Consider the following 26012-nt stretch of genomic DNA (forward strand, 5'->3'; position numbering starts at 1 on the left):
CGCCTCATCTTTTCCGGTACACTCATCCATGGCACTTCGAAAACACGTGTGTCAAATGCCCGGGGGTCGCCCCGGGGTACGCAAATGCCCAGCGCCCGGGCCGCGAAAAAATTGCACATGCCCCACCCCCGGGACTGACAACGTGAGCAAATGCCCCACGGTTGCCCGGGGGGGTGGAAGGGCACTGCTGGAATTGACTGATGCATAACTTTTCGGTCCAGTTTTCTGTTTATGTTGTTTGTCTTTCTGTTTACGAAATTGACGTCAGTTTTTCATGCGTCTGTCCTGTTATTGATCATGAATTTCGTCATAAAATTGTCAAAGTAGCTGTGAATCCCCGAGGCGATAGCCGAATGGATCCGCAGACTACAATGTTATGACGAAATTCATTGTCAGTAACAGGACAGACGTATGAAAACCGAGGTCAATTTGTTTTTCACGATAACAGATTGTCAAATTGTCCGCTCTCGCTCGTTGACGTATCGCATAAATTATAAATTCATGTGTCTGTCCGCATATTGACGATGAAAATCGGTCAATGAACGGGCGAGAATTTCTGCGGTTATCGTAAAATTTAAGTTTGATTCATCTTAAAACTACACAACCATAAGCTGTGAAAGATATGTCTATACAAAAAAATATATATTACGTGGGTTAGTGCCAACCGGCTTTCGAACAACCCGGACCAGATTTCAAACCGTTAAAAAAATACTATTAAAGAAAGAATTACCACAACACTGAACAGTTACTAATATAAGAATAATAAACACAATAAATACCAGCAAGGTAGCATGAATATTAGTGAAGATATCACAATAAAAACTTCAAACAAAACTAATAAAAATATATTCACAGTGACAAATTAAAATTTCAAATTTAAGATATCTTGATTTAATTTGAAATGTTTGTATATTTTCCATAAATTATTCAAACAACAGGGAAATTAAAATTAATTTAGCTCATTTACATGCATTTATTTTACAATGCTTCCCAAATTATAAAAATGGTTATCTTGGTAGACTTATCAGCCATATTTTTGGCATCTCCACAGTCCATTTTAGCATCTCCACTGTCAATTTCAGTCCTTTTCAGGGACCCAATCGATTTGTTGCTCTCCTGCCTCAGTCAGACATAATATTCCAATACCGTAATGAGTGCCGCGTGCTAAGTTCCTTCGTAAGAACACTTCCTGTCAAATTTCACCAACTACTTGTCAGGCTCCAGAAAACTTTGATGACGCTGGCAGTTTATACAGTGAATCGAATCTTTTTAGAACGTTTTTACAACGTTTGATTAGACCACCAGGAAATACACCTTCCACGCTTTCACTAGTTTCCACCTGACACATTACAAATGCCCAGAACGACATTTTCACAACGAAATACTAGAAATTGTTATATCGATACCAGCCACGCTCGTCGTCGCCATTTTTATTCTCCCACTAACCCTTGCGCCGCTAACTGGTTTCCATTCTTCAAAGAGAAGAGACATCTCGCGGGAAACGATCCCTTCCGGCCCGTGCCACGAAAACTCGAGTTCTCCTGTTAAGTGTTCCCGAATGTAGATTTATTTCAAATCTACTGTATTCAACTTTCGGAGAGTAGTAGTTTGGCGATTTGTTTTCTTTCTTGTTTTTTGTAAACGCCTGTCGGAGTAATCATACTCGCGTGAGCTCGCATGCACTTTAGTCACGGGGCCAAACATTTGCCTGGCAGTCATGTTTACTGAGAATTGATCACGGAGAATTTTCTGTACCTTAGCTTTCGATAGTAACAGTAGCGCAGTCCACGTTAAGTGTATAAGATGATGTGAATACCTGGCTTCATCAAATGTAAGAAAAGGATAGATAAACATTATGTTGCAAGTTGGTTCGTCCAATTACGAAATTCAAAAGTTTACAGTTGGTCGGATGTGGAAGTAAAATGCAAATAATGATTTTTGCTAGAGAAATGGCCCACTTTTGTCACTCTTTTACACTGGCTAAGTAAAGTATTTAAAGTGTAGACTCAGTTCGGTTCAATTGACTTTGGATGACCATATTTTTACTGCTCAGTGTGAAAGTGACCAGAAAGATGGTAATAGATGTCCAACAGTAGCAATGAAATAATGAAACAATGAATGATGCGAATGCAGCCATAACACTACTGGAAAAATGACCTGAAAAAAATTCAGGCTCTGAACGGGATTCGAACCCACGACCGTTGCGTTGCCGGTGCAATGCTCTACCAACTGAGCTATCAAAGCCACTGGCTTCGATTGCATCATTCATTCTTTCATGACCAGAAAGAATTGAGCCTTAACCCAGAAATATCTTTCTGTTTTTCTTTTTTTTTTTTCCTTTTCATCTTGATGACCTGGAACACCTCTCACTGTTGTTGTTTATTAATTATACACTGTAGGTCTTCGGAATATTTGATTCAGTAATATCGTATAAAAATTAATAAGATTAAATGAAATTATTGCAATATAGTCATTTTCCGTATTTAATATATTTCCTGGGGATAACACTAGAGTGTCATCTTTTTTATTAACTCGTTTACAATGAAATACAGGAAAAAAAATAAAACTTAATAGAAATAGAAAGCCATATGTGAGAGAGTATACATCAGATTGTCATTCCTATTTAAGTATTGTCGACATGTAGAAATTCTTCCTGCTAACATGGGGGCTAGACAGGAGGACTATTATAATGTTAGGTTTTTTATGTATAAGGGAGCCACGGCTTGAGGATTAACACAGTAATTGTCGGGTCCTCAGTTTCTTAAAGGACCCTAGTCAGCCTCTGCTATTTTCGATGCCATCAAAATTAATGATATTGGATGGTGAGGCGAAGTCTTGTTGCTTTACTGTAAGTTGTGTTCCTGAAGGTATCTTTAGTAACTTCACAGTGATTTTCTTTGCTTTGACATGCTCTGAATAAAACATAAAAGCCGAACTCTTGCATGTAAACAAAAACAAAGGTGTGGCTGACTAGGGCTCTTTCGATCGTATCTTATTACATGAAATTTTGGCGACACGTTAATTTAGTGATTTTGAAAAGTCCTTATTTAACGAAACTTTAGTTTAGCGATTTTTCGAACATTTTGGAACATGAGTCACTTAATTTTCGCTAATTAAGGCATTCAAAACTTTTACGACGACGATAGAACATTTATGTGAAAAAATCATAGACGTCAAATTCCAAACAAGACAATTGAAATAAGCTATGATCAGTTTTTTACTCCTCATATGAAGTGTACATTAAGGCCCAGCCAATTTTGAAAGAATATTACCTGCCAGGCATGAAAAATTAAACCTATATACATGTAATTTATAACATGTGTTTTCGATTTTGGGTCTGTGGTTATATGAGAATAGCAACTAATTGTCATCACTTTAGGTTTGGTTTTAAAAGAAGCGAATGTGGATTTTCGTCATTGTAGTCATAAACCATATTTTCAAATATAAATCTCTACGGTTGCCACAATGGTGCGAGCGGCGCCATTTTGCTTTCAAGTAAAGTTATCAACTTGCCAAAAAAACTCAGGAGAACTAAAACATTTTTGATCAGCTCCTTATCTATTGTGCACGTTAGGTTTTTAATTTCGTTAAATAAAAAAACGTGAGCTTAAATAAACTTCATTTATTTCTTGTTTGTGCGACATCTCGTTTTTGCCCACGCGTATTTCTCTGAAATTGTCCCGGGTAACTGCGACATACCTAGTTCATAGATAATCTTTAACAAGGGTAGTTACTAAAGCATTCGAAGCTTATTCGACTTATTACCTCATCCGATTGTACAAAATGGGTAAAAACTGACAACATATCCCGACATATCACCATTTTTGAGTAATACTGAATGCGGATTTAGAAGTTTGTTGCTGCGCTAAATGGGCATCCATTGTTGTGGGCCAGGTGAACATTATTTTTCGCTTTGTTTCTTGGGCTCAGTCATTAAAGACAAACGTTTATCGTTGAATCAGACCAGATTTAATGAGACATCGATATCGCGCATCAGACAACCAACCCACTAAAGACTGATTACAATTGAATTCTCCTTTTTTTTTTGTCAGTTCAAAAGCAGTAGTTCGGAAATTACAATGTCGCAAGAAAGTCCATTACACCGAAGAAAATTGATATTTACGTATCTAGCACAATGAGCAAGACCAACTACATAAATCCCCCTGAGTGTCACACGCTTCATCGACTACAGCCACATAGAAACAATGATACTCGTCTTTAATATCCTGGCATGGCCGTCGCTTGAGTCTTGTCTTACCTGGAATGGAAAAAAGAACAGCAAAACACTCGGCAATCTCGATTTTAAACTCTCTTTAACTGAGCTGCTATTATGAAAGCCAATAACTGTAGCTCAATGAGACCTCTAGACAAAAATGTCAAGTATGGAGAACAAACAAGGCTCATTTAACATTTTAGAAAACTATGCAAACTACAGGTTTAAAGATATAGACATCGTGTTATTTGATCGAACTTTTAAAATGATTCCTACCCATTAAAACATGTCGTAGAAATCTCCTTGAGACTGATTCTTCATTCGCAGCCCTTTGCAGCGCGGAAGGCATAGGAAGTCCTTCAGACACCAAACAGCATAACACGAGCATCAGCAAAACTGCGTTGAATGTTGCCATCACAGATTTTTAACTTAAGGAAAACAAGAGCAGAACTCCGTTCTTCCACTGATGATCAGAGCTGAATATAAATTATATCGCTGGAGTTTAAATTTAGAAGGAAAATAATTGCAAACAATAAATGATTTATGAGAAAGCTAAATAGGATAAGAGAAACAATTCCTCTTACAGCGATGGAATCAGCCCTTCTATAAGCCAGATGGTAATGCATGTGTTGACGGTGCTTAGTACAATCGACATTGTAATATTTGTATACATCCCATTGTAGTTATTTGAAAATATAAGAAACTTAGTAACAAACTTAAAATTGAAGTCTATTAAAAACGAAGCATAAAATTTATCTATTATATGTACATGAATATTAACGAATTATCGGGTTTACCATGTACTGTCTAAGTTAAGCCGTATAGATTAAATTAATTGTTAGTGAAATTAATGAACATTTAACAATGGTAGAACCAGAAAAGCGACGTTTCGTATACACTTCAATCCATTACTTTTTAATTGTCCTTTTAGTTAAATTTGTTCCTGCACATTTATAATGATATTTACTAATTGAAATAGGAAGTTTCAAACTTTTCAATTTCTAGTGTAAGACCTGGCGATTTTACAAGGTTAATTATAAATAGATTGGTTCTTTTGGCCTTGATATAGTAAACTGAGCTAGGTCGATATGTATATCGCAAATTCCATTTTGTGACTTCAGTTGGTGGTGACGTCAGCGTTACTCGCTGTTTAATTTATCCCTCTAAATTCTCCTGCGGGAAGTTTGATCGATGAATGACATGCTTCCACTCAAAAACGAGCGTTAGCCCTATCCAGAACCGGGAGAGATCGGGAGAGACCCTCCCAACTACGAAGTCTTGTTACTTTTAAACGCCAAATTTGATAAATTGTCTTGAATTTTATGCCGAGAGCGACGCCATTGTTCAAAAAGCTTGATGTTGATATTAATTATAATTCATACCCTCTTTTATTCTGCTTGTAGGCCACTGAAATGGTCACATCTTACTGGCCTAGCCTACTTCACATTTTCAGCATAACAGTCAATGTAAACAAGTATAATTTGGCTAGATAAGGTTTCACAAGGCAGTACATAATGACCAGAGTAGTAGAAATCATTCCATATTTGAACCATCTGAGATGTCATCTGAACAAGCTTGCAATAAACGGTTTTTACTTGACTCACTGTCTCTAAATAAATCCGTTTTAGTAGTTGGTTTTATATCTATATATGCATTGTTCATGTTTCAAATAAAATGACGAAGGATCACTACAAAACTTATTACTGTAAATAAGGTAATATGCAAGTATTGCATGTCCGACCATGTACGCACTGCTTTCCTATTTTTCTGTTTTTAATGTTTTTCAACTTTCTTGCAGTAGCTTTTTGTTTTTTTTCGATAACTTTACCTTTTTTGCAAGATGAAAAGGAAGAATAACTTGTTTGATTAGCCTATACATACACACATACATACACGCATACATACATACATACATACATAAACTCTATTTAAGTTCGAATTTCAGAGTAGCTTAGCTTAGCCTATTAATCATAACAATTATAATTTCCTTAAATGTAAGTGGTGTATAAACTGCTGTATTTTGCTCTAATTAATCTGCAAAGTTGTAATCGGACAGTTGGCTGTAAATCGGACACCTGTAATACAGTTACATGAGCCAATCATTTTAAGTCCTCTCCACTAGATACATCAATGACAACATTGATTACAATCACTATAGTGACAAATTCAAGAGACTGACTTTGTAAAATCTCCAGTGACTGTTTAGAAAGAAACTTTTAAATAGCCATTTTGCAAGCAATTCTCTATATTTTTAATTTATGATATTCAAAAATGACTACTAATAGCTCTTTTTCAACTGAAACTTTTTTCTTTTGTGGGGTATTGTAATGGTTATGATTAATTGGTAGCAGGACATCATGTCATCCAATTCAGTCTATAATTACTCGTGATTAACAAATCGGACTCCCGCTTCGCGAAACGAAAAATGCTTCCTTACTTTATTGCAATTCACACTCCCATGTCGGAACCATATGAATACAATTCTTTTCAAGTGTTTCAGCAGTTACCTTGTTTTTTGTGTACGGTCATTGCGCCCATTGTTATTTTATGTTATTTGTGGCTTTCTTAGACATTCGTCGTCAATTTACATAAGAGCCTCGATATTTAAAAGTTAAGCAAGATTTGGAGTTTGAATATATGAGCTCAGCAAGTGTTTTATGTATCCTTCTCCTCCTTAATCAATCGCAATTTCTTATGAACACTTTTAAGAAGAGTGTCGGTCTGTAAACATGGAGAATCCCCGTGGCAGGGAGACCCCTTAAAATATTCGAAGTATTGGCCAATCGAACGAGATAGGCGATGGAATTTACGCAAAATAAAGCATGCAGATAGCACAGAAAGACGGAAACAAACCTTCGTTCTATTTTACCCATTTTGTGATATAAGCTTTGATCATTTATTCGAGGTAAATATCATCTTGAAGTAAATACGTTATGTCTACTTTTTAGCCGTTTAATAAATGAGACTGCGCGATTCAATTCTTATACCAAATTTTAACTGATTTGATGAGGTCCCAACGCACTTTAAATTAGTACCTCAGAATTGTCCCTCGTTTCTGCCGGCACAACCCTTTCAAAATCCGCTCGAAAATACGATTTCGGCTCTGGCTTATTGTAACTGCCCTATCTTGTGTTTATTCCATCGACAAAACAGTCGATTGCCGTGTATTTCGACATTTCATAGATTTCGAATTCATTTTAATCAGAACTTTTAAATACAATTTTCTAAAAAAAAGTTCTGAAAAAGGTACTTGGTAACGAAATGAAAGAAAAAATGGAATTCTTGGGCCTGTCGCATGACTCTCCTTTACTGTATTTACAGACAGGCACTGACAGAGTATGTGTTGTATTTGAGACCGTGAGCCCATGAAACAGTATCAAATTTCTTTATTGGGCTCGAGGATTGACAAACAACCACAACAATAGCTGTGAGATGATTATGCCAAAAGCCAGCTTTAAGTTATTCATTCTCTGAATTCGGCACCCTTCGTTGTCCTCATAAATTATTCAAATGAAAAGGTGAAAGTACAATATATTTTGAACCCTTTTTTTGTTTTAATCCACACGTTTTAACGCCTGAATGAACGCCGTCCTGTGCAATTCAGTATTAAACGACAATGACCACTTCCACTACTAAAATATAGTTTTAAAGTTTGATTTTCTATTTCTCCTGACGAATAAGGACTCCTCGGACTTCCCTAGTTGAGGAGGTTTGAAATTATAATGTATTTCGTACATGTATGTTTCTTTCAAAGGTTTATTTTCCTATTCAGGATTTATAGGATAAGTAAAGTTGCATGTTCTCTTTAATCCAGGCAATATCTGCTGTCCAATATTTAATTTATTTTTCCTTTTTTGTTATAACCATGCATTTTAATGAACGCCGTCCTATGCAATTCAGACTTAAAAGACAATGACCGGCTTCCACTATTCAAATATAATTTTAAAGTTTGGTGATTTTCTATTTCCGTTGACGAATAACGATTCCTCAGACTTCTCTTATTGGTGTTTGAAATTTGTTCGTACATACATATTTCAAAGGTTAATTTTCTTCGAAATTTATATAATAAATAAAGCTGCATGTTCTTCTTAATCCAGGCAATATCTGCTCTTCAATATTTTATTCATTTTTGCCTTTTTGTTTTAATCCACACGTTTTTAAAATGAACGCCGTCCTTTATGTTAAAAATACAATGACCGCTTCCACTATTAAAATATAGTTTTAAAGTCTTATTTCTATTTGTGTTGACGAATAACGATTCCTCTGACTTCTCTTTTTTGGGATTTGAAATTAGTTCGTGGGTACGTTTTTATTTCAAAGGTTTATGTTCTTCAAGATTTATAAAATAAACAAAGCTTCATGTTCTTCTTAGTCCAGACAATATCTGCTTTCCAATATTTAATTAATTTTTGCCTTTAACTTATTTGCATTTTGTTCTTTTCAAGGGGCTTAAGAAGAATATCTACTATATTATCCCAAGAAATCAATCATCTAATAAACTGTCGTCTCACTGATAAAGTGCCCCTGGGATACCAAAATATTTTTCACGCCAAGTTAAAAATACGTAAATGAGGTTTAATATCTGGAACCATACTAAAATCCATTTAAGGTGGCCTAATTCACCATTACTTTTAAGCTGTTTATGCTTTGGCGCTCGTTTTTTGCAAGAGTCAAGGTTAACCACAGAAAAGTTTATTCTCGCATTTTGGCTAAGGTGTGTGCTGTTGCCATGGCAACGGGGCTGGTTAAAAACAAGGCTTAAAAAATGGTTTTTGTTTATTTAAAAAAAATCCAGTCGTTAGATTTTTTTCATCTTTTGCCCACTACGAATTGATATTAAATCCCTTCTGTCAACACTGTTCTAATAAAATTTTGACATAGGCGATTTTCGTAATTCGCCGTAAATCGTTTTCACCGCATGTTCTGTATTATATTATAAATTCAGATTTTTTGTGATAGATCATTCACGTGGTTTCTGAACTATTTTTTTGCCAAATTTCTTGAAATTCTAACGACTGAATCGTCAGAAATCCGCAAGTTTCTGCAAAAGCAATCGGTCTCAATTTTTCGAGCAACTGCGCATGCGCTGCATTTAACTGGGTTCTTTCGGTAACAAAGAGAAAGCTGAGAATTGCTGGTTTCTTTGCGTCGTTACCTTTTCTAACATATCTTTGTAATAAAAGACTAAAGCCATCAATACACTGCGTTCAATAATAGAGAGAAAATAGCACAGATAGTGCGGGTGTTGAGTAAATAAAATGATCGCTCTTTGCAATCCTTGTGCGCGCGCTCAATTGCATCAGCAAAAGCGCGCGCGAAAACTGTGTTCGGCCACCTTAAGAAGATGGCTTTGCGGTGTTCTTGGCAAGAAATTATCTGTATACCATCGTTGGCCCCGTAGCTTACAATTTTGCGATTTTAGGACTTTGGAAATTCGTTGGCAATTGTTAGTGAATAAGTTGTTTATCGATGGAAGCTACAACAAGGCAGTCGCTTTCTTTGACATTTTTTTAATCAATTTAACTCAATACTTTGTCTGCTACTTCGACCTCAAAGATAATAAATTAAATTATGTTAAATCATTTTTGTAAAAAATACTTCTGAATAAAAATTAAGAAATGCATTCTTGTTAAAAAGGTTGCTTTAAAAAACGCAGTGAGAGGCCCGTGATGACGACTTGCCTGAATCATTTGCCGTATTTTTCTAAAAACGCGGCTATACTTTGTATCGAGGTATACAGCCATGTCAAATTGGAAATTGAATTCTACGAGTGACAAGTTCAATGTTAAAACTGAAAGAATTATCCATGCCGTTTTAATGCTACAATAGGAACAGGAATATAGTATTTTGATAAAAAGAGTAGTTCGCTTAGTTAATTCATCTTTGAATTTTCCGAACCTATTTAACACTTTCGCTTTTCATCTTAAGTAAGGAGATGACTAAGGGGAAATAAACAGCTAAAATGCAAAATCTAAAAGCCCGTGGAAGACTGTATTTGACCTGATAGACGCTGTCAGAAAAATCATAATTTGTACATTTTATTTATCAATAAAAGGATTTTCATAGTATAGAAAACCTCGCTCTCCAACTCAAAATTTCGGTTGAACGGGAAAATAAAAGAATCCTCTCTGCAAGGCAAAGGGCTAATAAGGATTACAGACGCTGAAAAAGTGTCTTTGACTCAAATGCGGGCACAAAGGCGACAAATAGTAGATTATAATTTACGAACATTTACAAATTACGCATTCATTATCATAAATTAATTTTCCGATTGATGTTAAATGGTTAAAAAGAAGTAAGAATTAGGCCATAACATCATCTTCAAATTAGTGTTGAATTTTTCCGTTTTTTATTGGGACTGAATGTTGGCAATCTCGTGCTCGTATGGCGCGTAAATAGTTTCTTCAACACAACAATCTTTTTCTAGAACTATGCATAAGTCGCGGCGCCATTGATTGAAGCCGATAATAGCACTATGAATCATCTTACAAGCCGCGAAAATCAATTGATTAGGGAATATACGATTTAACGCAAAAAAATCGACCAATGTTTAAATAAATATATAATATGAGGGAGCGTTCTCTATATATTGAACAATTATTTACTCTCGCGTTTGTGATAACAGGTAGATATCTGCCGGATTTCGAATTTGGTGTGATTCGATATAATTAAGGTGACTTTGAAATAGTTTTCAATCGCTTAAATCAGTAATGTTTAAGTGGAATTGTGCTATCAATATTGAAAAGTAATAACCAATCACTCTCCATCAGCTAAACTACTGGTCAGTCAAATATGCTTAAATTGAAGCATCTTTGATATACACTCGCATACAAAATCGACTTTGAAGAGCAGAGGAAGATCAAAGACTCGTTTGATACGGCATACCTTCACAAGTAAGTTTGTCTTTTATCGATGAAACCAAGAGCTTCTGTCCTTATTTTCAGTTAAATCGTGTATGATTCGTACATACCAATATTAGCCGTAACTTGGTTATGGCCAGATTTTACTTTCGCCGTTACTACTGTTCATGTTGGCTTACATTTGGAATGATTTTGAGAAAGGTTGACTTTTCCCAATGCCAAAAGTCAAAGAACTCTTTGAATTATGGAAATAATCCATCTGGAGAGGTGCATGATATGACATGGTTGATTTAACATTTTTCATAGAAATGACACTGATAAGTATTGTGTAGATTGTCATTAAAAAACTCAAATAAGTTACATGTACATTTCTGATCTCAAAGGTCTTTCATAAATTCCCTGTATAGATCAGAGCCTCTAGGAATAACTTTGCATATGTTGCCGGTTTATCGGGCAGATATACTAAAATTCAGTTAAACTCTATATCTTCTCTTTCAGACAGCTGTTCGCCAATTATGAAACTGTTCACAATGCATTCTATTGCTTGAATTTAAATGTATTTTTACTTTTCATCTGCAATCCAATGTAGGCCTTATCTTTTCTTTTATTAAAATTTCTCAATTTACCTTTCAAATAATATTCCCGGATTGAAATCGCCCCTACTTGGTGCGGATTTTCCCCTTCATGCGGGGGCATTTGTATGGCAGACTATTCCCAGGTTTCAATGTCATCGAAATTCTAATTACACATGTTTAATTGAGAAAAATTGTCACATTGTCGAAGGGAGCAGTTTAGACGAGAAACTGTCAGCAGGACGCAAAAAACGGAAGTTAGAAGGTAGACTGAATAAGTATTGAAAAGACTGAAAAGTAAAATACCGTCGGCAGTGTATGGAAAAATAATTTGGCCAGCAGCGTCATTAACTACCTTAAAAGATAGAATATAGGAAATTGATATATGTTATACTTAAGAGTTTTTTTAATAAAACTAAAAACGTAATATTTGAAAGGTGAAGTAAACTGATAGTCAGTAATTGCCATTATCATTCGTGCGCTCTGTGAAGGTTAAAAGAGGTTTTGTGCCGTGTGGCAAACAAAATTGAATTCTTCTTACAGTGACCTCAAGAAATCCTCTGGTATCAAAGTTAATGTGGTTGAACTGATTAAATCTAGATAAAGAATTGAAGTAACCAATAGTTACGAAATGATCCAAATTGACCATGTGATTACCTAAAACAGGAATTTAACGAGAAATTAGTAGACTGAGATAAAAAAAAAATCTTCCTCAGACTTCATATTGTTATTCCTTGATTTCAATTACAGCACATGATTATGAAAAAACACGCACACTCTCGGTTGATGATAACAAATTTGTTGACGTCAATTGATGTCTAATTTCGATAGTTATTTTAATAGAACATCTTCTTTCTTGATTACTGATTTACAGATTGGTAAATGTAACACTTTTACAACAGAGCCAAGTTTGGTCTTTTCGTTCAATTTAGTGTTGCGTTAGCTATTATTTCTGAGTCGTTTTATTTAATTCCTTCAGTAACTTAGTTTATTTTAAGGTTGCAATTTTAGGTTTGTTCTTCTGGTGACATTTTCCATAGCACCTGCAGGAAGTGTTCTGCAAGTAGACACAGCAAATCCCAGAAAAAAGTCAAAGTGAAATAAATGCCAAAGCTGGACAATATTTGAGACAACGAATGGGATATAGAATAAATCGTACAGTGAGATAAAACGCCATGTAAACTAAGCAATGTATACCGTCGCAACTTGCCTTTTAGCCAAAATTGCCCATTCAGCTTCATTTTACTAAATCTGATAAACTGATCGGATTTCGGAATGCTGATACCACATATGGAAAATCAGATAGGGTTTTAGACTTCCATAAATCTGGCGCAGCCTAACGCAGGGTAATACAAGAGTAACACGAATATCTTTACGGATTTTCAAATTTGTGTTAAAACAAAATTCACCTCTTGACCTTGTAATAACAGCTTACAACTCAGCAATTGGACAACGCAAGCTTACATTATATTCATTTCTCTTCTCGTTTTTCAATTCAAATCAGCAAAGTTTGTATTACATGAGATGAAAGACAAGTTTATGAACTCCATGCTGTGTGAGGTTCCATCATCTTATTGCCAGTCTTACGTCATTCTTGTCTCATAGATTAAGTCTGAAATGGCTATCTTCAAAAAAACTTTGACCCTCGTCCTTGTGTTTTGCCTGGTGACTAATGGCCTGGGAATGTCCATGGCGGGAAAAAATGTGGATGAAGACTCTGTGTTGGCAAGATTCTTCCGAGGACTCGACAAACGTACGATGTTGTTCATTAGGAATTCTGAGTAGTTAATATCCATGCAATCTTCAAGTTAATTAACTTTTCCCGACAAGGATGATTAATTGTTGTTATGGTTATACCACCGTATGGTCCCATATGGCCCCGCTCTCGTAATACTATTAAAAGACCATAAGCAAACCCGGACGTTTGTGGGCCCGGATGGGTTGACGTGAGCCGGTCCGAAAAAAAACCGTCTAGACCCCCACAAGTATTTACATGTACGCCTAACTCAACATTTACCAGGAAATTTCCACTGCCTCTAACGCAATCAAGCTGAGCAAAGGTTATGTTCTCAGATAATTATGAACTTATTTGGATCTGCCCGAACGGGAAACTATTCAGCTCTCGGTTAGGACGTACGAACCTCAATACCCTCGGTCCGTAAGAAAACGAAGGTTTTAAAACGACGACAAAGATTTTAAATTGAAAAGGTAACTTTACTTAAATTTCAGCTAAATGTTTAACAAGAGACCTAACATGATAACTCTCTATTATTCTTCAGGTGAGGAGCGAATTGGCCGTAGTGGTTGTCAAGACCAAAATGACATGTACTTTTGTTTTTTCGCGGCCGTAGAAGAAGACTCTTGTAACATTAATGGTCACCTGTGTGCTTATACATGTGGAATCTGCTAGGGCTCCTTCGAGTTGCAATCAGCTGTATAAACATGTAATCCAGGTTTATGTTTATTGTGTGTAGCAAAATCTGCGATGTATCACAAATAGACGGGGTTAATTAAACTGAAGACCTTCCAGTCTGATGAAAATATGTGTTAACTTATTTTTACACTCTCAGGCCGAACAATTTAAAGTTATCTCACTTCTAAGAAAAAAAATCAACTAATGTTCTCTCAGACAACAAATTTGACTGCCGTCTTAGAGAGGTTCAGGCAAACCCTGAGTATAAGCAAAAAACCACGCTGATTAATCCTCTACTAGTAGTAGAAAATGTTTTGTTGATATACTGCACCTCTAAAGCACACGCTCAAATATCTTTTCTGAGGCTACAGTATAGATCGACAAGAGAGAAATAGCCTAAGTTGCAGGACACCCGTTTTGAAACAGAGCGAAAACATTGGTAAATCAAGTAAATAATGGATCCCCTGAAATCTATATGGCCCGGAACTTCTGTTTATCCGTAAACAGGAACTCAAAAGAGTAGAAAGTAAGGTGTGGTCTCTCTCATACTACGCCGGCTCATATATCTTTAGCCTTTTGATCGAGAATGAGCATTACATCTGCTGCTTTGGAGATTTCACATTTTTATTCCCAAAACGTATACGCATCTAAGAGATAATCCATTGATGTACCATAAATTCTCATTATATTCCATAGTTAGCCCTTAAGGTCACTCTACCGTAATGTCTAAAGAACACTACCCAAGTTAGAACCTAAGACATATTTTCCTATATTGAAATTTTTTTTCAAAACTTACTGCATAAAAGCATTAAACCTATAAAAGGGTAGTCATAACGAATGTGCATGCAAAAACCTGTGGTGAAATCACTGCTCTCTCTTCAACAATTTACCGATGATTTTCATGATGACGTTCTAGGAGCATTTTGTGCATTCATCTGTTTTGATCAAAAATGCAAAAATCGCCGTGATAGTGTCCCTCTTGACATGAGCGGAATCTAATGTAAATGAGCGAAAGCGTAGATCTTTAAAATTATAATTAGGCCTGGCAAACTTCTAAATGCAATAAACTGATAGAAATTGTATCATTCAATCAAATGGTGCAAATGGGATAAAATACTTAATGATGATAACAAAATAACACACATTTGTGGAACGAGTTGCAATAAAGCCATGCAAACAATTGCGAATCTTAAAACTTGAGAACGTGTGATTTAAGGCAGGTACTAACAACTTTCCTTTGAACCTGGCAGGTTAAGCAAACTTTGTACACCTGTTGTAAATGCAAACTTTTATGAATAACATCAACAGAAATCGCTGCTATTAGATTATCTGGCTCTCGGTCAGGGCCGAGGTTACGACGTACGGACCTCGCTGCACTTGATCTGCCGGTACGTCCTAACTTCGAGCCAAATGTTTTCCCGTCCGGCCATTCCACCCAGTCAATATACATATGCTCCTCTTTGTTAACAAAACATATTTGCATAGTAGAAACCAATTTAAGATCAATTAGCTCTCCCAGAGATTAGTGAATTAGCACTTAGAACAGAAAAAGAATCAAAGCAATGAACTTCATGTAGATGGCCCCAGACTGTCTTACTCCAATATGACACCATATTGGCTTTGAATCTGCTCACAGTGCGATACCTTTCATATTGCCCATCTTCAAAATAACCATTTAGTGCCAGTGTGTTAGCGGTGCCATCAGTAAGAAATTTTGAATAGGACACTTCCGTACTGTATTTAGTCTGAGAACAAGGAACTTGGCAGTCGCAGATCTCCTCATCTAAAAATGCGACATGAAAAGTTAAGTAATAAATAGATTTAGCCACGCCTAAAAACGGAGCTCCTGATTACAATAAATTAACCTGGCTTGAGCCTACGATCAAATCAAAAACCAGTACCTGGTCAACGGTTAGAACCACACGTGACCTGCATGAGCTCTAAACCTGAGCCCTCGATATGGTCACGTTATGCTGGTCAGCATAACATGGATCTCCAATATCAAAGATGTACGCTGTAAAACAAGGCTGCATAATTTGGTCGACCTACTAGCTGGAGTATTGCCGCCATGTTGCAAGACGTCGTTTTTCGTCGCCGTCGTCGTAGGACGCACGCGCCCGCGATCCAGGTCGCTAGCCATGTTGACCATAAAAAATGAGTTGCATGATTTTCTATTTCTATGCCAGTATGTTGTTCTGTTCCTATAGTTATGGTGCACCTTCGGGCCGCCGAAACTGCGGTATGATCACTCATGTACAAACTGTCACCTTCTAAAATTGCATTTAATTTCTACTTTAAGAGCCATGTTTCAATCATCGTAACACTTATTTCTCTCCTGCTATCTGGTTACCACAGGTGCTATGTTCGGGTGATACGCACAGGGGAGTCTCGGGAGAACCTGGCAGATAAAAATGGATGAACAAACAACATGAAGTACGCTTAAGCGTACTTTTTCTTCGGTGATTATTTTTTTATCATTATTTTACTTTAATTTTATTGAGATCAAGACTTATTTGCGCCTGCATTCTCTCAAAAGTAAAACAAACAAAATGCCTACAAGTTATTCTCAGCTCTTGCAAAAAAAAAGGATAGAAAACAGTTAGTGTTACAACAGAAGTGTTACGGGATTTTTCATGACGACGTTAAAACAGACTGTTCTTGTCGAATCTTTCTCATTTGTATATGCTGCATGTTGCTGTCTACAAAAATAGTTCCAGTCACTGAAGTATTAACTGTCAGCAGAGGTGGTACGGTTTTTTCGTGGCATATGGTAAACAACTTGACAGCGAGAGCCTTTGTCATGTTAGCATCTATGCGTAGAGCATTTTATACGTCTTATTAGACTTATTGGGCGGCTACTGACTATTGAACGCTTACTGTAGGTTAATTCAGTCCATAGAGCGACTTGTTTTCAGTTTAAGCTCTTAGAGACATCGAGTCAGACATAATTAAACGCACGAAACTCGTTCATGTCATAAAAATATATTAATTATTCTATTAAATGTGCTGTCCTGGTCCCACATTTATTCCTTCCCATTCATCGATATATTCGCCTTGTCCATGTACCAACACCTTGAACCCTTCTGAGTACCTTCTGTCAGTGTACTCATGCATCTGTGCATCAAGAATGACAGTCAATCCGGATGAAACTCCAGCGTTATCCACCATTTTCACCTTACCATCAGTTCCTGAGTTGAAGGTATAACACATTCCTCATAGAGTTACCAAAGGAACAAAATCTTTGGGGAACAATCCAGTTCTTGTCAGCCAAACGTGCAGATGGGTCTATTTAATAGTTCCTGTAAGAATCTTCAACGACGATATTATGGGAATGTTGCTACGTTATATCCAAGAGATCTTGCTTCGTATAGTTTAATCGGACCGTGGGTAGCAGCAAAGCAGTGACAATCCACAAGGCCAGTTACCTCGTACTGGTGCAGTGACTGACCATGAGCTGATGTTTAAACCGCTGGTTGCAAATAGTGGGTTGTCGTCAGTCATGAGAATTTTGCTTTTGGTAAACAAGTTGAGAGAGCAGATCGTAACAGCTGGAAGGTCCATTTCTTTGAGATGTTTTCTGCTTAGTACAGTGCTTATTGGACGATTGTAGTATTTGTTAAAAACTCTGTAATCTGTAAATATAGAGTAACCACCTGGGAAAAGCAATAATACAAGCCAGAGCTGGCGATGTAGGTGTCGGCACGTGTCGGCACGTGTCGGCACGTGTCGGCACGTGTCGGCACGTGTACACCAACGAATTGAATAACACAAAAGATCGGCAATCGGAAACCGCCTGAGAGAGCAGCACGATATGAAGCCAGAAGACATCGCGCAGAGTTTTCGAATCTTAAGAAAGTGTCAGAACAAATTTGACTGACTTGTTTTTGAAATGTTTTTTATCAAAGAACTGAAACCAACGCTAAACAAACAGTACGATTCAATTCGCGCCAAATTATTTGCTTAGAGCAATTCTTGCTAAGATTATTTTATTTTTCCATTGTATATTTTTTAACACTTTTTCTCATATTTTATCACATTTTAGCGTTCGCCACATTTTTATCTATTATAACTTGTTTTTATCATATTTATGCTAATTTAGAAAATTTTACTCACTTGAAAATGACCTCGGAGAGGTCGAAACGTCGTGACTTTTTAAGATTTTCGACAAGTTGACACAATATATGTTACTGTCACAGATTCTACCACGAAAAAGATCTTTCTTTTCTTTTCTTTGTCATATTCGTTGTGCTTTGTTCTTTCGTTTTTTTTTTTTTTTGTTTTTGTTTTTGTTTTTGTTTTGTTTTGTTTTGTTTTGTTTTTCTTTCTTTCTTAAGGTCTTTCAGTGTGTTTTGTCTTTCACAAATATCACACAATTTGGTCAGTTTAAATCAAGTGACGACTGATATCAAGCCGGATGAGTAATATTGCGTCTTCTTCTTGCCAGGAAATTGACGAGAAAGTCGAAGAACTCACAGATAGTTTTTTACGCTGCATCCAAGAAATAATCCCATGTTACCTCCGATCTCACCTAGAGAGCGAAAGAGAACAATGCATTTAATGGTAGATCATAAAGTTAACAATCATTTATTCATTCTAGGCACCAAGGTTCATTGAGCTTAAACGAATATCTGTATTTTTATAACTTTAAGGATGAATGTCAAGAGCTACAAAGACGACGAACTAAAAAAATGGTAAAAGTTTAGAGGAAGTGGGCTGAGTCCAATATTTTTGATCAGTTGTGGTTGACCATCTGTTGATTATCTTAGAGCGACAAGTTTGCACAATTTCCCGATCAAGAACTGAAAATTTAAGTTCGTCGTCTTCGAAAACTCATTAACCCATTGCAGCTGAGAAGTATTTCTATTACTTTAAACCAAGCTGATAAAAGTAAGCAAAAACATTAGTTTCACCCAACAAAGAGATGCTATCATAAGCTGGTTTTTCCTCTTGCATCTCATAACTCAGTGAATTGAATCCCACTTGTAACAGCACCAGATTATCCCTGAGAAGTAAGAATAATATATATACATATATATTAATAACACATGAGTACAATAGTGATCAGTGTCAGTTAAACTCTTTTTGAGAGATTAAACAGATAACTGGCAAGACAGAGTTGCTTTTCTGCTTGAGTTCGCGTTTGCCGGTTTGAACTCTACTTCCAGTGCTAGAGAACTGAGGCATGTACCTATTGCACTATGCTTGCACTTGGGTTTATGTTTACGCGGCCTGGTCGTCTCCTGGCTCTTCAAGCATTGGATACTCTAATACTGTATTTTGTATGTATTTTTATCAACCATGCCAGGCGAAAGTGTAATACACGACATACGCTTTACGAAGAGTGCAAAACACTGTTTTTAACGCTCAACGACACAAGCATGTACGACTTTCCCCATGTATTACAGACAATCTAGCAGACTTCTTCTACAACCCAATAAAGGTGAAAATAATTTTCAAGTATCAGTAACTTGGATAAGCTATCTCGTTTTACCATTTTTAAAACATGCTTTATTGAAGAGAAAAATGTTTACCTTTGGTACTGCAGACTATCGTAGTAACCATCTGATATCAGTTTGTCAGCAGTACCAGCATCTGGGAAATTTGAAGAAGATATTTCAGAATGGTATGTACTTTGAAAGCAGGGCACGTGGCAGTCACAGATCTCCACATCTAAAGATATTAGATGAATAAATACATTTGAATCAGTGAGGTGTTAAGACCGATGTCCAATCTATGCGGTCTTCCCACAGTGATACACATTTCGCATTTGGCATAAAACACGTGATACAGTGTTTTCACCAATTTGAGACTACTAATCAAATAAACAGCCTGAACCAGTTGCCATGATAATTTGTAGGTTAACCTTGACTCTCTAAATCTGGTTATCAGATAAGTATATCTTTGCGCTTGAAAAGGGTAAAAAGAGTAAAGCAGTTGCCTCGTGATTTTAGACCCGAAGAAACAGCCGTGAGCCATATTCTGTGAAATGGCCAAATTGTGTGTCTGTCTCTGTCTATATCATGTCATTTGTTTGCACACTTTATAGGTTTATCCTTCGTGTTGTTGCTGTTTGGTGATTGAACATTGGGCCTCAGAAAGACCTGAAGTTGTGAATTCGTTCAGTGTCAATGTTAGGCTAACTCCCACAAAACAAAACCTGAAAGCAAGTATAAAAGATATGGACTTCAGGACACTTGGGGACGTGGTGAATGAAATGGGCGTCTTTGCACACTGGATTCTTGGAGGTAGCAGCGATTCTCTTTAGCTGTTACGCACGTTGAGATTCCGAAAGCACCTTCAAATGAAAACAAACAAAATTTACTTACGGAAATCATATAACTACCTTACTACTTTGGTGAAGAGCCACATGTACAGTCTTTCATTCCATACAGTGTTTTCAGGATACTATATTTGCGTTGCCTCCAGATACTAAATATGGGCCTCTCTTCCCATTCAATTTCAAAAGGAAGGGAAAGGTTGTCTAAAAATGATGGCAGACATCCTAGCTGACAGGACACTAGAGGCGGGTTTTCAAGTGTAGATTATCACCCATGATAAAAACATGGGTTTTGCACGTGATTTAAATTTACATCAATTATCGTGAGGGACCCAGAATAAAAGAAGTTGGTATAAGCCTATTCATTTGAATACAACTTACTGTGGGAAAATGGCCAATTTCCTCCACGAGACACGCCTGCAGGGAATCATGATAGTTGTATTCATCAAAACAAATATCCAGTCCAAGATGATGAATACAGCTACCATGATTCCCTGCAGACAAGTCTCAAAAAGGGAATTTGCCAGGAGAACCTTGACTGTACCTCGAGTCCTCTAATGCGAAAGTTAAATGTGTCAAATGATTTTAACTGCCGCAGTAACCTCAAGCCTCAAATATCTCTTACCGTTGTAGCCGGCTGGTCGACAACCACACACCTTTACGATGTTTTCAGCGTTACATTCAGGCATCCCTCTTGTGTGTATGTTGAGAACGTTTTCAGCGATTGTCTTGTGCAGTTTGTATCGTATGGTTCTTCCAAATTCTTGCACTGAGAAATTCAAAATCATTTTTATTTATGAACACCAGCTGGCAAAACAAAAATTATCAAGTAAGGAAAATTTGATAGTCAGTGGAAGTGGCCATATGTATGGTACGTAAAATCAACATTCACGTAGGGGCCAAACCACCCCCCTAATGTTTCATGAAGGCTATATTTGCTTGGTTTATATATTTCTGAACCAAGTTTGGCAGATGAGCTTTCTTTGTTCTCCAGTTTATTTTAATGTGGAAGTTGTGACAAAATGTCAGATTATGACGTCATAACTGATTACGTCACCAAAACGTGCTATAATTTTTTGTAAAATCTGATAAAAAAAAGATTATGTCATCTGAAAGGCCTTGACTTGAGCAGTAAAATGCCGGAAACCGTTTTTTGCTATGATGATTATTTTTCGAGATATGGTAAGTTAAATATTTTTTTGTTATCCCCCCCGGAATTTGCTTAACCATACTGTCCTTCTTAAGTCAGTCTCTCTGGTTTATTTTTTTCAGTTTTATTCTAGGAAGGCTAATAACCTAGAAAAATAGAAAGCTTGTTGTTGTCAAAAATCGTATGGTTTTAGAAATTTGATTTTCGGCTTTGTTAGGATGGTATTAACAGTAAAAGAACGGGTGACGTCACAGGTTATGACGTAACAAAACTAATTTTAACGCAGTAACACTAGAGGGATAATTTTTTATTCCGATTTTCTTCTTTATTTTTGCTTTAGTCATGTGGCACATCACATGTGCAACATAGCTGCATTTGCTGGAACAAAATTACCGCTCCAATTTGGGGATTTTTCTCTAGGGGCGACCCCATATTTTGCAGAGTTATTTTTCATATTTAAAAATGCCATATTTCATTTAATTTTTGTGATATGGACAAAATTTTTTTCAGGTTTCAACTCCCCTTGATGTGCTCTTTCGAACACATTGTAAAAAATATGCATATTAAAAACTTCAAAAGTGTCAAAAAACATGATGTCATCACCGTGACGTCACACTTTTGACATTTACTGACAATTTTCACGTAAATATAATTGGCAACAAGTCTCCTCCTCATCTGCCAAGTTTGGTGTAGAAAGAGTCAATACTTTTTAAGTAATGCGAAATAATGTGAAATACCCAAGAACTGACGAAACATTTGGGGGGTGGTTTGGCCCCTACGTGATTATGGTTTTACGCTTTCTGCTCGGTGAGAGACGAAGGAGAAACTCTGCTCGCAACCGCTCGTTCGTTTAATCAGTCGTCGTATCCAACCAGAAACAAATGAATTAAAAATACTTGTTTTTAGCAAGTTTTAACCGGTTTATAACTTACGAATTTAAGATAGGATTCAAAATGCTGTCTCTATGTGACTTTGCTGACAACATCTGGTACCCCATGATTGGCTACAAAATTGCAATTTGCAGCCCTGCACTGGGTTCGTCTTGTACGCATCAAATTCAAACGATCTTTGGCTGTTTGCAAGGCTCCAGAAACTATTGCTGCACAATTAATTCACCTAAAAAACTATCCATTGTCAAAGGAGCCTGATGTTAGGGTTCTTAGACTGGTTAGCTTCAGTTCTAATTATACCAAAACAGTTTCCCTGTCTGCAGCTCGGCAGGGGTGTGGCAGAATGCCGAACAGCAACTGCATAAAAGAGAATGCCCAATGCAATGTTTACTCGCAGTTAGTTTCATCCATTTTGCTTGCAGTCAGCTTTTGCTTTTTTAAAAGGGCCAAATATAATATAATGCAGTCCTTTCCAACAAATAAAAGCGGACCCCAAACAAGCATTAGTGAAACAAACCGCAAGCAGGGGCAGCGGTAGCTCCGCAGGGGTGTGGCAGAATGCCGAACACCAACTGCATAAAAGAGAATGCCCAATGCAATGTTTACTCGCAGTTAGTTTCACTCATTTTGCTTGCAGTTAGCTTTTGCTTTTTTGAAAGGGCCAAATACAGTATAATGTAGTCTTTTCCAACAAATAAAAGCGGACCACAAACAAGCATTAATGAAACAAACCGCAAGCAAACAATGTATTCGGCGTTTGCCGTTCTGCATTTGGCTTTCTGCAAAACATCCCTGCCGCAGCTAGTTTGCAGTTTGCGAACACGTGCTAGACAACATGGAGTGAAGCCAATTTTGGATGCATTCCGATCTGTTTCTTTGTCGCTATGTATTTCGCAAAAGTATAAGAAATTTCTCAATGCGGTTTCTCTCACAAATAAACGGTGGAAAAGTGACTAATCGTTCTCACAGTTAAACCGAAATTAACTGAAAATTTGATTGTTTGTAAACGTTTCGCATGACAAAACGTGACAACTCGCGCATGCACAATAGGCAATAGAGCAGTTGCTATCAAAGGTTCCCTCTTGTCTCACCGAGCAGAAAGAGAAGGGAATCTCTGTCTCGCAGAATATACAAACCCTTTTCCGCGAAAGAGCAATCAAGACGTGCTGTCCCACATTTATTCCTTCCCATTCATCGATATATTCGCCTTGTCCATGTACCAACACCTTGAACCCTTCTGAGTACCTTCCGTCAGTGTACTCATGTATCTGTGCATCAAGAATGACAGTTAATCCGGATGAAAATCCAGCGCTATCCACTGTTTTCACCTTATCATCAGTTACTGAATTGAAGGTATAACACATCCCCCATGGAGTTATCAAAGGAAGAAAATCTTTTGGGAAACAATCCGGTTCTTTCCAACGAAAATAACACATGGGTCCAACAAGAGCACTTATATTCTGGCTGTGGTGTCGAAAGAATTCTTCTTGGTCGGGACGATGAAATGATTTCTTCACTGTATCTAGCAGAACTTGTTCGTATTGACTTGTGCAATTTGGCAAACCAGAGGTAGAGTATACATACCAGGGTGGAGCGTAACTGCAAAGCAGAGACCATCCACAAGGGTGGTTCCCTCGAGCTCCAGAAGTCACAGCGCATGAACTGATATTTAAGCCGCTGGATGCAAAGAGTGGGTTATTATCAGTCATGAATATTTTGCTTTTAGCAAACATATTGAGAGAGCAGATCGTAACAGCCGCAAAGTCCATCTGTTTCAAACGTTTTCTGCTTAGTACGGTGTTAATTGGACGGTCGTAGTATTTGTTGATAGCACCGTAGACCATGGAAATATAGTAACCACCCGAGGTCAACATTAACACAAGCCAGAGTAGGCGAATGAGAATGTGGCGCTTCATGAAGAGAACGAATCCCATGCAGTGTTGTGTTATCCACAAACTCACGCCATATCTCTGTTGGGATCTGTTTATTGTTATGTTGAGCTTCCTTCTGGGGAAACCCTACCTCTCGATTTTGTACCTTCCAAAAGTCATTCATTTTCTCGCCCGTGCCTGATGAGGATAATTAGAGATTAAATTCAATTCAATTATTCATTCTGTTTCCCCTAGTAAGAAACAGTTTTTATACTTGTTACTAAAACAACTGACTTTGTTATAACAATAGAGTTGGGATGCATGGGTGTAAATATGATTTTTAACGCGACTCAAAGTAAATCGGCGCACTATTCTAGCTTGACGAACACTTGTTCAAGCCTCCGTTGTTCCGATGAATAAAATTCCATAGCTAATAGCTGTGCTTTTCATCATGCATTTTCATCGAAACTTATGGCCTGATGAATGCGATTTTTTCAAATAGTAAGTAAGTAAGTAAGTAAGTAAGTAGGACTTTATGATTTTTGAATTTTGGCGTGAAGATAAAGAGATACGATAAAGAGTTCAAGTTGTCAAACTGATGATTAATTTTACCTGAAATTTGGAATAGCAATGGTCAGAAAAAATCACCAAATTTTGATCATACGAGTTTGGCGACTGTAATTAGAAAATATTTATAAATATCACGAGTAGTGTAAATCTTCCGTAGAGTAACCCCCGTGATTACTGCTATTTTCATAAGATTACTCCTACTATTACGATAACCATTAAGAGTGAAAAAGTTAGGAACGCGCCCGTATCAATTTACAGTACAATGGAAATTAATAATTAACGATTAACTTGCTTCCTTTCATCTAACCACAATGAAGTATTTTTTTCAGTAATATAATAGATTTATTTATTTTTCGAGACGAATTATTTTCTGTGTGTTTGTCTCAGGTAATTGCTTTAGCATAACAGGACATAACAGGACATAACAGGACATAACAGGACATAACAGGGAGCGGAATGAATTTTATCATGTTGCTCGCTTACGAGGGTGTCTATTTTTTCGAATTGAAGGCTGAGCACATTTACAAGTACAAAAGGAGCTAATGCTTTGGCTGGTTTAGCAGAGTTACGTCCAAAATTCATTTATCCTGTTGTGGCCGGGCTCTCGCTGTACGGAATAATGAGCGACTAAGGAGCTTTGCAGAAAATGAAATTTAAAGATGGAAACGAAAGGAAAAGAGTAAATGTCTCAGGGTTACATTTGAGACCTCCAGCTTTCGCGCAATGGAAGATGTGACAGTTTTAAAATTTGACAATTGGATACTGGGCAACATACTGTATAAAATGTGCCAGAAAACCACATTATTTGTCAAACAATCGCTTTTAAAAGTTTTTCTAAAAAGAGAAATTACAAAATCTCAAAGAAAAGACTAAACTTTTGTTATTTAGAACAGATAAACTGAAATTGATTGTGTCATTACTGAAATGCCAGTTTAACATAATCGTCAGAACAGAGCAGGTTTACTCGACGATGATCAACTTACTTTTCTCGTCTTTTTGATCATGAATCCTTCTTCGAGTTTTTGTAAATCCTCTTCTTCTTAGCAGATGAAACGGGGAATTTGCTTCTTCGTTACTGATGTTTAAATTCAGCTTCTTTGTCGTGAAAATATCTCAGAAAGTCCAAAATTATGAGGCTCCAGTTGCAGATGGCATTACCTCCAGTCAAACAGGGCTTGACATGCTGCCAGTCAGTA

General features: G+C 36.9%; 1 long non-coding RNA gene, 1 other non-coding gene and 2 pseudogenes across 3 annotated transcripts; 1 reads left to right on the top strand and 3 right to left on the bottom strand.

Moving 5' to 3' along the window:
- Positions 1-2171: 2171 nt before the first annotated feature.
- On the bottom strand, positions 2172-2244 carry Trnaa-ggc (transfer RNA alanine (anticodon GGC)). Its single transcript has one exon. It is a non-coding gene; the product is annotated as a tRNA-Ala (tRNA).
- Positions 2245-11038: 8794 nt separating this feature from the next.
- LOC145483104 (uncharacterized) lies at positions 11039-14524 on the top strand. The gene is made up of 3 exons (XR_014048876.1): positions 11039-11106; positions 13251-13398; positions 13925-14524. It is a non-coding gene; the product is annotated as an uncharacterized LOC145483104 (long non-coding RNA).
- A 2391-nt stretch (positions 14525-16915) lies between these two features.
- Positions 16916-17886, bottom strand: LOC145480438 (acid-sensing ion channel 4-B-like; annotated as a pseudogene).
- Positions 17887-20243: 2357 nt separating this feature from the next.
- On the bottom strand, positions 20244-25876 carry LOC145480439 (acid-sensing ion channel 1C-like; annotated as a pseudogene). Its single transcript, XR_014048515.1, has 4 exons — positions 25800-25876; positions 23421-24444; positions 20961-21104; positions 20244-20353 (listed from the first exon to the last, which is right to left on the bottom strand). The product of XR_014048515.1 is annotated as an acid-sensing ion channel 1C-like (transcript).
- Positions 25877-26012: the final 136 nt, after the last annotated feature.

The sequence above is a fragment of the Orbicella franksi genome, chromosome 3 (assembly GCF_964199315.1).
Source record: "Orbicella franksi chromosome 3, jaOrbFran1.1, whole genome shotgun sequence".
Lineage (NCBI taxonomy): Eukaryota > Metazoa > Cnidaria > Anthozoa > Scleractinia > Merulinidae > Orbicella > Orbicella franksi.